At 43.4% G+C, this 17722-nt stretch overlaps 1 non-coding gene across 1 annotated transcript; it reads right to left on the bottom strand.

Annotated features, from left to right (window-relative positions):
• Positions 1-1341: 1341 nt before the first annotated feature.
• Positions 1342-1415, bottom strand: trnai-aau (transfer RNA isoleucine (anticodon AAU)). The gene has a single exon. It is a non-coding gene; the product is annotated as a tRNA-Ile (tRNA).
• Positions 1416-17722: the final 16307 nt, after the last annotated feature.

Genomic DNA, 17722 nt, shown 5'->3' with positions numbered 1-17722 from the left:
AAAAACCTTTCCAAAATACAAGCCTTGCAGACAGACACGCCTCAGAGGACTGAAGGGTGGCTTCATGTGGGAATGATAAAGTCTCCCCGTCCGGACAGGAAAATGGCACTTTGTTAGACACAAAGAAACAATCAACAACAGACAAATGTCCACAAGCATTTAAGAAGCCGCACCATGTTCTTGCTACAATCTCACACGGATCGAGAGACGCCGGCGGAAATCTTTTTCAAAGTTGTTCTCCGTTAAAAAAAAAAAACCTTTCCAAAATACAAACCTTGCAGACAGACACGCCTCAGAGGACTTAAGGGTTGCTTCATGTCGGAATGATAAAGTCTCCCCGTCCGGACAGGAAAATGGCACTTTGTTAGACACAAAAAAACAATCAACAACAGACAAATGTCTACAAGCATTTTAGAAGCCGCACTTGAAATAGCTCTTATATTCCTGTTAGACGCAGGAATCGCCTTTTTATTGATGCTCTTACGAACGCCATGGAAAGCAAAACAAAGCAAAGCAGAGCAGAACAAAACGAACAAAATAAAACCCTCACGTCCTGCACTTGAATATAATGCCGTTACGTGCCGAAGCGGTATTGGACGTCATCCTAGCACTGCAACCCGGGGCGTACGGTATACGGGAACGAGCACACGTCACGAATTGTCTCTAATCACTCCCTGCACTGTAAGGCGCCTTGAAGCGTGAACCCTCAACATTCATCTTTGCGCATCTGTGAAAGGTAAACTCTTGAGCAAACTCTGAACCAGACGCTCAAACTCCAGCTAGGATTAGGGGTAGCATTCCCACGCTACTTGAACACTTTGTTTACGCTCAGTGCTGGTTTTTGGGAACTTTAGGACGAGTGGGACTTTTCTCCTATCTGTCAATTCGTTTTGTTTTGGAGACTCTTGGCTGTCTGTGTTGTATAGTGCAGCGTGAAGAAAACGTTTTCGAAAACTGTGCCGGCTCAAAAGTTGTAAGAAATCCTCTCCAGCTCTTTAAGTCTCTTCAGTTTTGTCATTTAAAGTGAAACTAGATGTATAACTGGAGCCTCACTTATGCAAATGGTGAGGCTCCAGTTCGACATCTAGTTTCACTTTATATGACAGAAGTACATCAGACTGCGCCGGAATGGGGGATCACTTCCGGTTATTTTTACCATCTTAAATCCTCCTCTATGCAATTGTGACACTTCATCTTGGCTCTACCTAGGACACTCTTCAATCACTTCTCTCTTCTCCCACAACACTCTTGTCTGTCGGCAGTATGTGGCGTCTTTGCATTACCCCCAATCTCACCACAGCAAGCAAGCAACGGGTTTTGGAAAGACAGGAGAAGACTGCCTGGCCCGAACGGGGATTGAACCCATGACCTTGGCGTTATTAGCACCACGCTCTAACCAACTGAGCTAACAGGCCTCATGCCGACTATCCTCTCTGTGCTGCAAAAAATGGAATTCAGGGAAGTTTCTTTTGTCCTTTTTTGAATAGAAAGCCCTGCGATTCAGTGTACGGGCTTTCTCGTGCTGTTTAATGGTTCTTGTAACCCAAATCCTACACTGGCCTGAAGTGCCCCCCCATTTCACAGCATTTTTCAGCTGATTTCAAATGTACCTAAAGGAGAAGCATTATTGAAGACCATCAATTACCAAGAGCTTTTGTCAAAGGTTTTGGTGGTCACTTTTAATGACCACAGAGAGCTATGACCTCGGTTTTACATCTCATCCAAAAGACGGCGCCTTTTTACCACACAGCGTCTCCGTCACTATACTGGGGCATTGGGACCCGCACAGACCTCAGGGTGAGCGCCCCACCGCTGGCTCCATTAACACCGCTTCCAGCTGTGAGCTTTGCTTTTCCCTGTAGGTCACCCTCATCCGGGTACTGACCTGGCTCACAGCTTCTAAGCTTCAGTGGGTTTTCAGTTGCGAGTTGAAAGAGGATGCAAGTGATGGAGCTGCTCGCTGCAAAAGCCACTGCATTGGCCAGGAATCGAACCCAGGCCTCCCACGTGGCAGGCGAGAATTCTACCACTGAACCACCAATGCACACTGTAAGGGTCTACAAAAAAGACGCTTTTTTACCACTCTGTGCTGGATGTTGGGTCCCAAGGGAACTTCTGGACGAGTGAGAATTTTCTGCTATCAAAATTTGGTTTCGGAGACTTTTGGCAGCCTACAGATGCAACCATTCAAAATGCGCGGGTGATACTGCATTATTTTGCGGTACGCTGTACGCAGTCTACCGCAAGCTACCGGTAAATACCGCGAGTTGCCGTAAATTCTCCTATAATACGACAAGCAAAATAATAGTATCCGGAATTTCCGCAAGGTGGAGCTAATAAAGCTCAACCTCTCATGTTTGAGCTGTGGCCATCAAAGTCTTTAACGAAGATATTACTAATAGTATTAATAATGAATGACCTTGGACAAGCTGTAAGTGTAAACTCAAAGTATTGCCCTGGTCAACATTCTTTTTTTCATTGACCGTCTTTGTAAAAGTAACACCACAGCATTTCGCAATCACGCATTTGTTTCCAATCATGCAAAGTACAGTAATTTTTGAGAATCGATTCACCATGCCTTTCACATGCTCATAAAAGAGATTGATTTAGGAACATAAACATATTACCGTATGAAAACTGTACTGTATACAGTATGTATATGTATATTTAATGTCTTAACTGTGCCCGTTTAAGTATTGAATATTCATATCTAATTTTACCACTGAAGGGAAATCTTAGTAGCTGAGGATAAAAAGAATAGGAGCATACTGCAACGCGTGTGAAGGCCATAAACGATATTAATTTTGGAACATAAACATACAGTATATGGCTGGTCTCGGTACTTTAAAGAAAACATACACGAAACATGGTTTCATTATGACCAGAATCGGTCTTGAGATATTTTTAACTTGATTTACAGTATTTGAGAGGTATGTCTTAACATCGATACTACAGTGCTTAAGTACTGCTCACGTATATGTTTCTAGGTTTATATTATACATTTCATACGGTCAAATTACTTTTGAGCAACTAATAAGAAGCGCGAAACGGTATGCGTTTTAGTTTCGTTTTGTGCTGGGACCCGTGGATTGATTAGAGATATCAAGTACATACAAGTCATTTTTTAAATGTTGTAGTTCGTCTTGAAAAAATGTTACGAGTACATCATCCATCAACAATTACACAGGTTCTGTTTTCATATTGCGGATTTTGGTTACGTAATATTATTTTCTAGATTTCACGTTGTGAATATATGATTTGGGCAAACAGAGCTGCAAAGAAGTACATTATGGGTTGTTGTTGTTTTTTTTGCAGTTTTATCTAGAACAAGCGATGCTTAAACCTTTGTCTGATTCTTGTGAAACTATCCACACGACAGTTACAGTACCTAGGAGTTGACTTCAGTGATGTCACTGATGGGATGTTTCTAAAAATCCATCCTCTGTAAAACGTCTTCTCTAGTTTTCCTGCATATGTATTCGCTAATGAAGCTGCGTGTTCTGAGCCTGGATCTCTACATTTCTGTATGAACCAGCTTAGAGGGCTAAAGACAGCTTGTGTTTAAATTGAGTGTAAGGCAATTTATGTTTCTAAAGTCATGGTCAGCATTTATTATTGTACTGTGCTGTAAACTTGTTCTGTGCCTAGTCACATTATTTTATAGCGTTTTTATAGTGTTATCAAATCCGGTGGTGCTGTGTGTTAGTTTCCTGACTCCCATGTCACATGGTCTGTGATTGAAACCTGTGAAACCGGTTTAATTCGTCACAGCCAGCACTCCGGCAGAGAGGGGGTTGTACTCGTAAAGTAGAAGCAGGCGAGATTTCCAGCGAAAGACACCTCCCCCCCACCCTCATACGATTCGCATTGTAATTACACATTGTAATTGTATTACACATTGTACACATGCTTAAAAGAGAAGAGAGAAAACGCAAGCCTTCTTCAGGTGTGAGGGTCTTCTGCTCAGAATGAAACGCTAAAATGTAATGTAGGCTCTGAATGGGTTCAATTATGATTTGGGCTTGATTAAGGTCACTGCCTTTCATCTAAAACCATTCTTGAATCCTTCGAAACTAAAAATCAGTGTTTGTGAGTTCTAAATAAAGAGGTATCCAGGTAACAGTGAAACGGGCGGACAGTCTGGGGAGATCGCCCGTTTTCCATGTAAATAGTTCCCTGGTTCCGCACCCCTTGGTGTTTCTCTCGCTCTCTCTCGGGTCACCTGATCATTAGCTCAAAAGATTTCAGTGCTTTGTGTATATTCTAATGGTAGTGGGGGCAGGGTGTGTGCGAACAGGTTTGGTTGAAATTGCATTGGAGATCTATGTTCTTCACACCTGAAACATTTCCTCTGAAAGCATTTTCTTCGCAGTTTAACCGATCTTGTTACAGCATGTTACAGTTTACTATTATTAACCATATTAATTTTAAGTGCTTAATGCCATTTTTTGACCAGGCACGAATATTCTTAAGTCCATATCTTCGCAAGGGAATCAGTGCGAATTGCAATACTAATTAAATTAAAACTACTAACTACTAACTAATACTAATTAAAACAAACCAGAAACGTGTTGTTCTGTCTAATGACATTACAAGTGGAAAGATTACAGATTTTAATCGTCTTTAATTTTGTTACGTTATACATTTTAGAAACGTTTCATCCATACAAACACCACAAAACTATTTTCGATTGTATTTCTGAATAGTATGTTACACTTAGTTCACTGTTTTAAATACATCTAATTAAGAAAGTTAGGTGTTAGCATAAACTATTAGCAATCAATAATATTAAATTAAAGTTAAATACAAAACTAAAGAAAAAATAGGGTTAAATATAATTCAAAATATTTTGCTAACAATGTTAACTGTTTATGAATAATAAAATGTATTAACTAAGGAGTAGGATGGCACAGTTGTTAGTATGTTTTTTGTTTTGTTTCTTTTTCATAAATACAACAGTAGTACCTGATGTCTGAAGTGGAAATCTAATAAGTAAATTGATTCTTAAAAATGTAGAGAGCTTTGAAAAAAATATATTGGTGCTTTTAGATAATATATTTCAAGGATGTAACTGCTGTGCTACAGTACGTGCAGAATTTTAGAAATCAGTTTGTCAACAAAGTACACTGTTTAGGTTAGTTTAGAAGACAATGTACCAAAACAATATATGCTGTCTGGGTCATTAGAATTAGCTGAAAGTAACTGATAAGCTTTGAATAACAAATCTAGTTTTTCTTCTCTCGCTCTATGATGTAATCTGTTTTCTCTTAGAGAAAGGGGAAGTTTTAGAAGGGACCAAGTGCTGAACTTTTTTACAGCGCAACGTCTTATAAAAACCCTGTACTGCTTGTAACAAATTGAGTCTCTGGTTGCACTTTGCGAAGTGGCAGCAGGGCTCCCAATATTGCAATATTGAAATAAAGACCTTACTCAGGTGAGAACTCTTTCTTGTGGCTTCCTTGATAGTTATATTTCCATGACAATTTGGGGGCTCGTCCGGGATCACAAACCTGAGCGCGAACGGCTGCTGAAACTCCATCCGGACCCGGACAATTTTAGCAAATTGGACGAACCTCGGAGGATAAACTGTTTATCCTTCCAGAGACGCGTCTGGAGAATTGGCAGTTGTCTGTAAGTAAGTAAGTGATCCTTTAAAATTAATAGTTTGAGAAGCGAGCCACAGGGGTGTTCTCACGCGGGTTTGATGAGTCCAGGACTCATATAAAGAACTTATCTTAACACAGACGTGTGGTTTTTGCTCTGCGGAGTAGTTAATGTGATAAGGTTCTAAGTAAGGCACCGATCGGTAAAAATGGGAAATTAAAATTCAGAGACGAAAATGGGACCGAGCAGTCCAGCAAAAGTACATGTACGACAAATTCAGAGAAACAATTATAGCCTGGGTTAGAGTAAAAAAAAAAATGATGTTCATGAACTGTAAAGCTAGGGTAATAGGTGTAAGGGAACTTGCACATAATTTATATATGATAATTATGGGCCCATAACTATGAAGTATATAACTATAACTATAACTATCTTTGTAAGTGAATCAGAATCGACAGAGGAAAGTTGAATTAGGAAAAAGAAGTTTCCTGAAGAAGGGGAAACTTAGAAGAGAAGGAGAAGAAAGGAAAGAAATTGAATTGGAAAACTTATGGAATGGAAAGAGGAATCACAGAAATAATGGGAAGCTTCAAAAAAGACTAGTCTTGAAAGTAAAGAACAGCAAGCTGCAGCTAAAGTCATGGCCATGCGTACTAAAAAGAAAAAGTCTCCACCGAAATTAGAAAGCGGTCCGGAGCCAAAGCCTTTTCACTTGTTTGTGAAATGCCAATGTGCACTTTTCCAGGTCCAGAAGGAACTCCAGCATATGTACATTGACATTGGTCTCCTAGTGAATTATTTGCATTAGTTAAGTCTTTTCCTAAATTGCCTGATGACCGTAAAGAATTTAGAAGAAAGGCAAGCCTTGTTCTCGATTGTCTTAAGCCTAATTACAGTGACATAACCTTGTTGCTAGATCATATTGTTCCTAAAGGTTTACAACGTCCTCTAAAAAGGAGGAGGCAGATTGGCGGATACATGACCCAAATGATGAAGAAGTATCCATCTAAATTAAACCACACGGACATGGAGAGGAAAAGATAGGCGGACGCTTCTAAAAAGAGGTAAGGACTCCTCTTTTCTAAAAAGTCCCTTGTCCTCTCCATGTTGCTGTGGTGGGTTCAGGGTTTTCCTGAAGCTGAAGCAAGTACAACAGAAAAAATGAGTTAATGGTGTATGTGTTTTAGATGCCTGTTTTGTGAAGGTGGGGTAGAAAAAGAGGGATTGCTGAAGGAGTAGCGTCTCGCCCTGCCCATGCGAAAAAATCCAGGTGTTGCATCCTGGTACACGACTGCAGTACGGCTGAAGGTAGTAACTAGAACTGTACTCGCAGAAGAGCCGAAAATGGTAACTCGATTCAACTGTGTATTTAAAGCCAGGATTTGGAACCTGGTCCGTGTTCCCGAATTGTGATAGTTCGTCAGTTTGTCTCGACTGGGGGATTCCGCGGGGCGCGTGGGAGACGTGAAAATGGTTTGGTGTGAAGAAAAAAAGTTTGATTAATCCAAAGTGAAACTTAAAAGAAATATTGACTGTCAGACGGAATTTAGGCTGAACAGGAATGTAGAAAAGTGTATGAACATTTGGATAAAAATAAACAATAGTTAGAGGAATATTTGAGAATTCAACAGAATATCATAGATGAGACGCAAAAATCCCTGATGGAAAAGCTAAAAGCAATGGCTGAACGAAAGGAAGTTATATATGCAGAAAAAGAAAAAGCAAAAGAAGAAATAGAACGCCTTGAGAGAGAATCTGGGAGAAGGGTGGGAATCAGTGTGGAGATTTTTGAAAGAGCATTACCCACCGAAAACTGATTAGAGAAAAGTAACAGCATGTCAGCAGAAGGAAGTGAGGATGTTTTCAGATTTTACAGAAAGGTTTATAGCTTTATGGATAGTATACTCGGGGTTAGCCGATGAAAAGGAAGTGAATGAAGATACTTCCACAGTAATAAAACAAATTTACTTGAGTGTGTTAAACCTGATGTTGCCAAGAATGTACAACTATGCTTTCCTGATATTACGGACAGCGGAGAGAGATTTGATTTAATAACTCGCGAAGCATGCATGCAGAAGTGCGAGCGCTGCAAATGGGAGGTAAAAAGACTCCCAAGGAGGAGAAAAGGGAGCCGCCAGTTTGTCGAAATTATTGTGCGACTTTCATGTTATACCGAGATATAAAACCCCAAAGACAAAACTACTAATAAGCTGGTGTGCAGTTACTAAAAAAAAGGTGTTTTTTGGAGAAATTGGAAGAAAGAGGCTTGAATTCACAATTAAAGAACATGTCAGAAGCTGAAACGAGAGCCGTGCGTGAACTAAAAGTTTTAATCTAGTAAACCCCTCTGTAGCCTTCCTAAATTTATCTCAGGATTGAAATAAAAGTGAAATAATCTTACAGTGTGCAGTAACTGGGGGACACAGGAGCACAGCTGTCCTACTTTTAGACTAAAACAGCATAAAAATGTGATATAAAGTTTTCTAACGGGTAACAGGAGGCTACAGGAGAAGGGGTGCAAGGGTTGTGTTTAAAGCAAATATAAGCTGTCACAGTCTGCTTGGGTAAAGTTGTACAGTTTCAACTACTGATGTGGGTGGGGGACACCCCAGACCTATTTTAGGCCCAGACTGCAGCATTTTATAAGGAATTACTGCATGAAATAGCATTTATGTAAACTAACTTAATAGAGTTATGTGATATTGTGATTGTTTTACCTAATGAGGGAATCCATAAGGCCGGGCTACTCCAAGTACTGGATCTTGAAAAAAAAGGAGTATAAAACCAACTACATGATAAAGCCAGGGTGAATGCCTTCTCAGAACGAGCTTGTCTAGTGACGTATTGGTTTAAGGGGGGTAGTGCAGTCTAAAGACAAAATTGCCTTGACCCCTGCAGCAGAAACCGGTTTTGATGTTTTGAGACAAGCTTTCTTGCAGGCACTGGCCCTGGACTGGATTCCCTCAGACGGATCATCTGTATGTAATCTGTATGTAAGTGAAAGAAATGGGTTGTGAGCTGCTGTGCTGGTGCAGGAGCATGGAGATAGGCATCGTCTGGTGGGTTATTATTATTCAGGACCCCTTGATGCGGTGGCCAAGGGGCCGTGTTTATGTGTTGTGCAGGCTACCTGCCTGGCTGTATAAACTGTGAATAATCTGGTGTAGAACTAGCAGACCGAATGAAAATATTTAATTGAAACTTGTAAATATGCTAAATGGAAACTTGTAGCAATTTATATAGACTGTATATATACATTTGGTGGATGCCACAATTTTGGATGGCAGTGAAGGAATAGGGATTTCCCCAACATGGCAGGGACTCCAGTTAAGAATGCTGGGTTTGTCTCTGAACTGTTAGAAGCTTTGCAGCTGCTTATTGAAGTAGCTGTGGTAAAGTGTAAATCACATAATAAAGAAATGTTTCCAGTAACTCGAGGGAACAACTTTGCAGATGCAGCTGTCAGGTGAGCAGTCCTGGTAGAGCAGGAGTCTGAGACCCCTGTGAGACCTCTGTTGGTGAAAAGGGGACAGCTACAGGATATTCAGGCTGAGGCCTCTAAAGCAGAGAAAAGGACATGGTTAGAAAAGAGTGTGGTGCTTCATGATGATTGGGTGTGGTGCTGCCAGCACACTGGACGCCCTGCATGCCTTCACAGCCTAATGCCCTTTGTAGCTCGACAAATGCACTCTGTCGGACACCTGGGTGTGAGAAATGGTGTGCTGGTTACCCAAACCTGGGTGGGGACCGTGTTTGAAGCAGTAGCCACTTATGTGGTATCTCAATGTGATGCTTATCAAAGGAACTCAGCTACAGTTCAGGTGCGGGTGCTACAGCTCAAAAGGCCTGCTCCTGAGGAACCTTTCATGCACTGGCAAATTGACAATTGTCAAGAGAAACCTGGGCTCTTATAATCTGTTTTCCCAGTGGGTTGCTGCCACTGCCTCTGTGTCTACCAAACACTTGATAACAGAGATAAGCCCTCGGTGGGCACTGCCCTACCGCTTGTATTATGATCAAGGGACAGGCTGTGGCTGGATTATTCGGGGTGAGATGGACTGAGATCACCCTCAGTCTGCTGGAACAGTGGAATGAAGGAACAGAACTCTAAAAGATCGACTAGACATCAGACTGAAGGAGCGCCATGGGATGCGGGCTGGATCAAACAGAACTGTGTAATAGAGCCTGTTTGATATCATCACAGGCCAATCAACGAAACTTCCTGGAGGGACGAATTTGGCTAATGGATTGTTGAATTTGCTAATTCTCTATTGTAGTATTGTAGGTTTTTTTGTAGGTTGTTAATTGAAGTGGTGCACGGGGCTGGTGAACAGGTGCTGGACACTTGGAGACCTCCAGTAGAGGGAAGACACGACCTGATACCTGGCGAGTGGGTGTGGTGAGGAAGATATACCCTGCCTGATGTTGCAACCCTGCTGGGAAGGACCATATCAAGTGCAACTGACTACCGACTCTGCCATCTGAGTGACAGGATGAGATCGCTGGATCTACGCATTGCGCCGACACCGAACCACTGCACCAGAGACTGAGTGAACATTAATTATTATATTGTCACTGTTTCTGTGTTTGTTGAGCTTCCTGAGGGGGGGCGACAGTGTACCTGTTAAGTGTAAGGAGCTTTACTTTGATAAAATGGGGATATGGAATCAATACTTTATCAGTCAGCCACAAATAATAATCAGAGCTCATGTTGGGATTGTATTGCTATAAAAGATGCTCATGGGAGTAATCCCCTTTGATAGAGGTGATTATTTAGGTTTATTGGCATGGGTAAATAGCCCTGCTTTTAGTCTGAGTGTAACTCAGATGTATTAGAATGGAAATAACTGTATGCTCCTCGCTATAATCACAGTTTTAGGCCATTCTCTATTAGGGTGATAGACAGCTGTTTAGGTGACCCAGCTGTTGACCAATCTTGTAAAAAAAAAACCCTAAGAAAAATGCTGGGCTCCAGCCCACAGGGATTTACCTGTGCTGTAAGAACTAATGCATGAATAAGGAGACTGGATTCTGGTGAAAGACAGGAAAAAGAGGTGGTGTTCGCTCAGGTGGAGGGGGCCGTACCAAGGCTGCTGACCACTGCGACTGCTGTGAAAGTCACGGAAAGGGTTCCCTGGATTCATGCTTCCCACTGTAAACGAACTGAGCAAAGTGCACAAGCACAGATGGGGATCACATGCTTGGGACTGATGTGCCCAGCCTTTTTCCTTTTTATGTGGAAGCCTGTCACCACCCAGAAAGAGGAAGAATCTAAACGCGAAGCCTCTTTGTATACAAACTGGCTGAATGAAACTGATAATGAGGGGGATAGGAGTAATTTGTGGTATAAATTTATAAATCATACAGTAAAGTTAAAGAAATGTAATGCATCTTGTTATGTATGTGCTTTAATGCCTCATTCTACAGCCTCACCCATTTCTCTCCTGGTTAAAATCACGGTTTGGGCCAGGGGGAATGTTTTTCTTTAAGTTACTAACACCGATTATAGGGGCTGTGATACTTGTCTTCCTGTTTTTGTGTTGCTGTACGAAATATATTATTCCAATGCTTTGAAATATGGTAATGAATATGTTTGTGCATCAGTATGTTCTGATAAGAACGCAAGAATCCGAAGTATGGGAGCCTCCTGGGAGTCCATATGAAGAATCTAACTTTTAATCATTTTCAAGAATAAAAAGGAGGGAATTGAAGTGGAAATCTAATAAGTAAATTGATTCTTAAAAATGTAGAGAGCTTTGAAAAAAATATATTGGTGCTTTTAGATAATATATTTCAAGGATGTAACTGCTGTGCTACAGTACGTGCAGAATTTTAGAAAACAGTTTGTCAACAAAGTACACTGTTTAGGTTAGTTTAGAAGACAATGTACCAAAACAATATATGCTGTCTGGGTCATTAGAATTAGCTGAAAGTAACTGATAAGCTTTGAATAACAAATCTAGTTTTTCTTCTCTCGCTCTATGATGTAATCTGTTTTCTCTTAGAGAAAGGGGAAGTTTTAGAAGGGACCACGTGCTGAACTTTTTTACAGCGCAACGTCTTATAAAAACCCTATACTGCTTGTAACAAATTGAGTCTTTGGTTGCACTTTGCGAAGTGGTAGCTGGGCTCCCAATATTGCAATATTGAAATAAAGACCTTACTCAGGTGAGAACTCTCTCTTGTGGCTTCCTTGATAGTTATATTTCCATGACATGTCTCAGTGGCTTTCAAAATTAAATTATGCATGCAAACCTGTGAACTAGAAAGATAACTAAGATACCCATCCATTTATAATGGTGGCGAAGTGGTTAGCATTGCTATCTTGCAGTACTGGGGTCCTAGGTTCAATTCCTGCCATCCTGTGTGTGGGGGTTTTACATGTTCTCTCTGGGTTACATGGTTTTTCTCCATATGTGTGATATGACTCCCTCTCGCACTCCGAAACATACTGGTAAGTTAATTGGTTTATGGGAAAACTGGCCCTGGTGTGTGTGTGTTTGTGTCTGTCTGTCCTGTGATGGACTGGCGCTATGTCCAGGGTCCGTTGCTTACTGGGATAGGCTCCAAATCCTCTGTACTGGATAAAGAGATTAGAAATGGATGGAAGTAAAGGCACTGTGTGGATGGAACTATACACAGTGTTAGAAACCCACGATGAAATGGCAGCATCTCACTGAGAATAAAATATTTAATAGTGCTGGCTTAAGGAAACAGCCTTTCCACCTCTCTTGCACATCAGTATCCATACCTAGTTATTTAAACAAATTGCCTCTAATTATAAACATCTTAATATGCTGGCTCTGTGGATCCGCATCAGCTATGTTTGCCCATTCCTTCAATTCATGTGCATCCAACACACAGTTCAATGCCAGCAACTACACATAATCTAAAATACAATCCTTATTTCAGTATCTATGTAAACATATAGTCTGTTAACTTCATCATCTTCATCAAAATTATGCCTAACCCCATTAGGAAGTGTTCTTGTTATAAGTGTATTCCTCAGCTTTCCCCAAATTATCTTCTTCTTGCCAACATCTCTAGTCTTTTATCCTGCAATAACTTAGCCAACACTTAAATCTCCAAAAGCTGCTTGTGTTAATTTCTTTAAATCACAAATATCATGTGTAAATACTGGCCATGTAATACTCTGCATTGTGGAATAATAGTTTATTTTAAAGGGAACTAGAGAAATCAAGAAAGGCTTTTTTTCTAGAATTAATAAATGCACATCCTGTTCACTGGTGAAATTAAATCCACACTGAGCAATCTTCAATATGTTCAGAATATGACAGCAAGAATCCTATCAGGGATGCATTACACCTGTTTTCAAGTCCTTGCACTGGTTACCTATCAGATTTCGAGTCAACTTCAAAATCCTTATCCTCCTTATATACTGTCCTACAACTGTTATTATTGATCACCGAATTATTGTACTTGACATGACTTCATTCAGCCTTTCCTGAACGTCTATGACAGGCAGAGAGAGTGCTGTTTCTGGTGCGATCTTTTGCAGCTGACATTTCACTGTTTTAAACAAACAAGAAATTAGATTGCTCATAAATCAGTTATTCTATATAAACACAGCGTAATTGCCCTCCGAAAATCCTCTTTTTCTTGTTCGTTTTAGAGACCTTGATCGAAACTGATTTTAGATGTCAGAAAGGATTTATTTTCTCTGTATTTCCTACATTGCTTTGTCGAGATTTTAACTTTATATCTAACTTTATATCTAGGCTCAGATTTCAACTATAAATCGTACAGTAATTAATAGCAGTAAATACTGATGTTTTGCGCCCTCTTACCACAAAAATATATGTTTTGTAGTTGGGATTAACTTTATTTCGTATGCGTAGCTACTCCGATTCGGACACCGAACAGTTAAAGATGGTAACCATGGTAACTGGGATGTGTAGTTTTTAATTCCGTTTGAATTATAACTGTACGTACTGTCTTCATATTTGGCCAGGGCTTTAAAGAGAAGGCGCGCCAAAAAAATTCGGTGCCGTCGTCTCCGCTTTAAAGGTACCCCCGTGCTGGAAGAATTTGACCTCGGAACGTTTGCCCAGCGTAGTTATAGTGGACATAAAAACAAGAGTTCGCTGGCATTATATCCTAGAAGACACAGACCGGCACCAGACCGGTAAATGCTTGATGAACTAGGGATTGGACAGTTTCCAAGTGCTTGTACGAAAAAGCTGAAGCCCCTCGCGACTATTATGAGAGGCTTAGGCGCACTTATTTTGCAGGGCGGAATGAAGAGGGTTGCGAAGAGAACGTGAATTTCAAAGGTTTATTCATTGCTAATCTGCATCCCTCAATCAGGAAAATGATTGTGATGCACACTGATGCAAAAGCGATGAAAATGGCTGACATTAGAAGGTTGGCTCAAAAAGCCTGGGGAGCTGAAGTCTCTGCTTCCTCAGAGCGAAAACCTGCTAAAACGGCCGTGTTCGCCACTAAAGCCAGCAGGGTTGACGACTCGCCTCAGCTCGAGGGAGCTGAGGTTCCTGAGCCCGCTAAGCCCCGGCGCAAAATAGGCAGGCAGGACCGCACTAAGCGTCAGAGCCGCCGTGAGCGCTACGGGGAAGGCAAGGGCACAGGCAGAGCCTATCAGAAGGCTGGACGAAGGGAGTCGACTGCAACCCACCTGGCCAGGCTTGAACAAGCCCTGCTTGAGAGATCAGGACAGGGTAAACCTTCCGCACTGAATGCCGGAAGCGTGAATGAGCTTAGTGGGACCACGCCCCTTCTCACTGGAGGAGGCGGGGATCCATCCCAAACCCCTCCCTCAGTCTATCTGATTGGGTGGGAGGGTTCCTGCCTGGAAGAAGGCTGTGACTCTGAGTTGGGCGCTGACCCCGCCCCTGAAGTCAAAGAAAAGGCAGGCTTCCAACAATTCTTAGGGAATCTCAGCCAGAAAGGCAAAGCAAGGCGTATTTATATCAAGGTTTCTCTTGAAAACGTCTTAGATAGAGAAGCACTGGTTGACACTGGGGCTGAAATTAGTTTGATGTCAGCCGATCTACTCAGCGAGCTCAAACGAGTAGCGAAAGGAAAAGGCATCAGACTTAAGGTAGAACCGTGTAAGATAGATATTTCCAGCTATACCCAGGATCATGCCAGGATCACACACCGAGTGTGGGTGGCACTTAGGTTCGGGCCAATGAACGTGGTGCATCCTGTTTACATCTCTAGGTTTAAAACAGAGCCACTACTCATTGGCCAAGACCTGCTTGACAGGCTGGAGCCTCTGGTGGACTGCCAGCGTGGAAAATTGTGGGCTCAGGTCAAGCACCCTAAGCCTGTCGTACAGCAAAAAGGGGGGTTCAGTGGTTATGCTGTGATCACACAGTGCCCACTGAACACCATAGCTGAGTTGGAGGATTCTCCTGGTTCCTCTGGACGAGAAATAAATGTCTCTTCTTGCTTTCCAAAACTACAGGGAAGTCCTGCCCAGGCCAGCACTCCCACGGTCTCCCAACTACAGGAGCAGTGCCCCGAGCAGCTGCTTGACCCGCCAGGTAAAGCACACCCCTTTTTCATCCCTGAAGAAGAGTGGATCTCCCTGTCCGGTAATGAATGGGAGTCCTTTCTGTGCGCCCTGGTACCTCAGGGGGACAAGGACTACCACCCCATGGTGGTGGGAGGGGTCCAGGTGGCAGAAGTGCAGGTTGATGATGTAATTCTCAGCCTCAGCTCTGAGAAGTCCATAATCAGTGAAGGTCTGTTCGAGGACCTGTCGCGAAGCCGTCAGGTGACCCTGGTGACGCAATCACAGGGTCTGTGGTGGTCACCCCCACCTCATAGGTCCATTTGGAGCAAAGGAAGCTGTGCAGCTTCCATCTCCATCGGAAAAAGGAAGTTTGCTCACTACTTCCAGGTAGCACCTCAGCTGACCCATTCGGTCTGTATTGGTGCAGACCTGTTGGTTCGACTGGGCGCCCAGCTGGACACAGTAAACAGTGTGCTGTGGACACGGGTGAACCCAGATGCCCACTCTCTAAGCGGCGACCCCGAGAACATTCGGTCAGGTCAGACGATTCCTCAGGCCTGCCAGGTAGTAAACGAATCGGACCTGATCGTTCCTGCGTCAACAGCAGGGTTTCCGGTACGCCTTGTCCTAAAGAAGGGACAGAGGATGGATGCTGAGATGGTTTTCTTCCAACCATCAGCTCAGTTTATCAGACTGAACCTAGCAGTCTGTGGTACCCCCAGACTGGAAAGGAATGGCCGAGCCACCTGCCTGTTGGTGCAAAACATAGCAAAACAAGATGTCAAAATCCCTGCTCGCACTGACATGGGACTGGTAATTGACAATGGGTTCTATGATTTCGAACTGGCCATCCCAGTACTGGGGCAGCTCCCTGGTCCCTTGGCCAGGGAGGGGGGGACCGAGCAGGTGTACTACACCTACCCCCGGCGGATGATTGCAATTATGCCAATAGAGGGATTCTGCAACCAGGAGGTGTGCAGAGTGGACCTTAGCGATAAGGATGAGATGGTTGTGTATACAGTACACGCAGGGGTTCCGACGGACCACTCAGCCGAGAGTGCGACCCGGGATACCGCCATGCCGTCAAAAGCGGGGTTCCTAGAGCAGGTACAGGATCAGGTTGGTAAGGCAGATGCCCTGGAAACGGAAAGCCAGCGTCAGCAGCTGCATCAGATCTTCCAGGATTTCCAGGAAGTGTTTGCACGGGACGCCTATGACTGCGGGGTGACGGATTTGCACACAGTGCGCATTCCTACGGCCCCTGGCGCCCGCCCAACCTATGTCAGGCAGTATCGCATTCCCCTCACGGCATACGAGTACATAAAGCAGACGTTGGATGCTCTACTAGAGCGTCAGATCATAAGGGAGTGTAACTCCACTTATAACTCCCTACTGTGGCCGGTGCTGAAACCCAATGGTAAGTGGCGTCTGACCATTAACTACCGGCAGTTGAATAAACAGGTTCCTTTGTCACGATGGCCAATGATCTACCTAGATCGGGAGTTAGCCAAGGTGACAACAGCAAAATATTTCACCACAGTGGATGTGGCCAATGGGTTCTGGACCCTTAAGGTAGAACCGACAGACCAGTACAAACTGGCCTTTTCCTTTGGAAACAGGCAGTTCACCTGGAATCGATGCCCCTTTGGGTATTCCAACTCCCCAGCGGAGTTCAACATATTTCTGCACAAAGCCATGAGTGATGCAGCCGCCAGGGGCAACCTGGTCTATGTGGACGATATTCTGATGCGGAGTCAGACCTGGGAAGAACACATGGCCGAGATCAGGCATGTGTTGACCCAGCTCTCCCGTGCAGGGGCCAAACTGTCTCTGGCTAAGGGACAGTGGTGTAGGACCCAAGTGGAGTACGTGGGACTATTGGTTGGAGCCCAAGGCATACAGCCACAGTCCAGCAGAGTCCAAGCTATCCAGAATATGAAGTCGCCCACTAACCTGTCTGAACTGCGCAGCTTTCTGGGAGTATGTAATTATTCCCGGCAGTTCATTGAGGATTACGCTGAAATAGCAAGGCCCCTCCACAATCTGCTGCAGAAAGACGTGCCCTTTGAGTGGGGACCTTCCTCAGAACAGGCTGTGATGGAGCTGAAGCGCAGACTCGGTAGTGCGCCGTGCTTGGCCTACCCTGACAAAAATAAGGTCTTCTACCTTGAAGCAGGGTTCTCAGAGCACTGCCTTGGGGCTGCTCTGAGTCAGGAATATGACCAAGAGCGAAGGGTGGTGGCGTATGCCAGTCGAGCCCTGAACCCAGTGGAGCAAAAGTTCTTGGACTGCGAGAAGGCCCTGTTGTCTACGGTCTGGTCGGTAGAACAATTCCGTAGTTATGTAGGGGGACAAAAGATCATCATCGAAACCTGCCACCAACCTGTGACATTCCTGCATAGCCAGAGACTCAAAGCGGGCAGGGTGTCAAATAGCAGGATTGTGGCATAAATGATGGCCCTACAAGGCTATGAGATAGAGGTACGTTATGCACAGAGCAAGAAAATGTACCTGGGACAGGGCCTGGCTTTGGGCCAAGTGTGTCACGGCTGTGACACTGACATGGAAGCTCCAGAAACAATTCCCGCTGCTGAGCTACCGAACAATCACCGGTACTAC

This window comes from Atractosteus spatula, unplaced genomic scaffold (assembly GCF_055471065.1).
Source record: "Atractosteus spatula isolate fAtrSpa1 unplaced genomic scaffold, fAtrSpa1.hap1 Scaffold_8, whole genome shotgun sequence".
Taxonomy (NCBI): Eukaryota; Metazoa; Chordata; class Actinopteri; order Semionotiformes; family Lepisosteidae; genus Atractosteus; species Atractosteus spatula.
The sequence above is the reverse complement of the archived record's forward strand: the minus strand, read 5'-3'. Positions and strand labels throughout refer to the sequence as shown.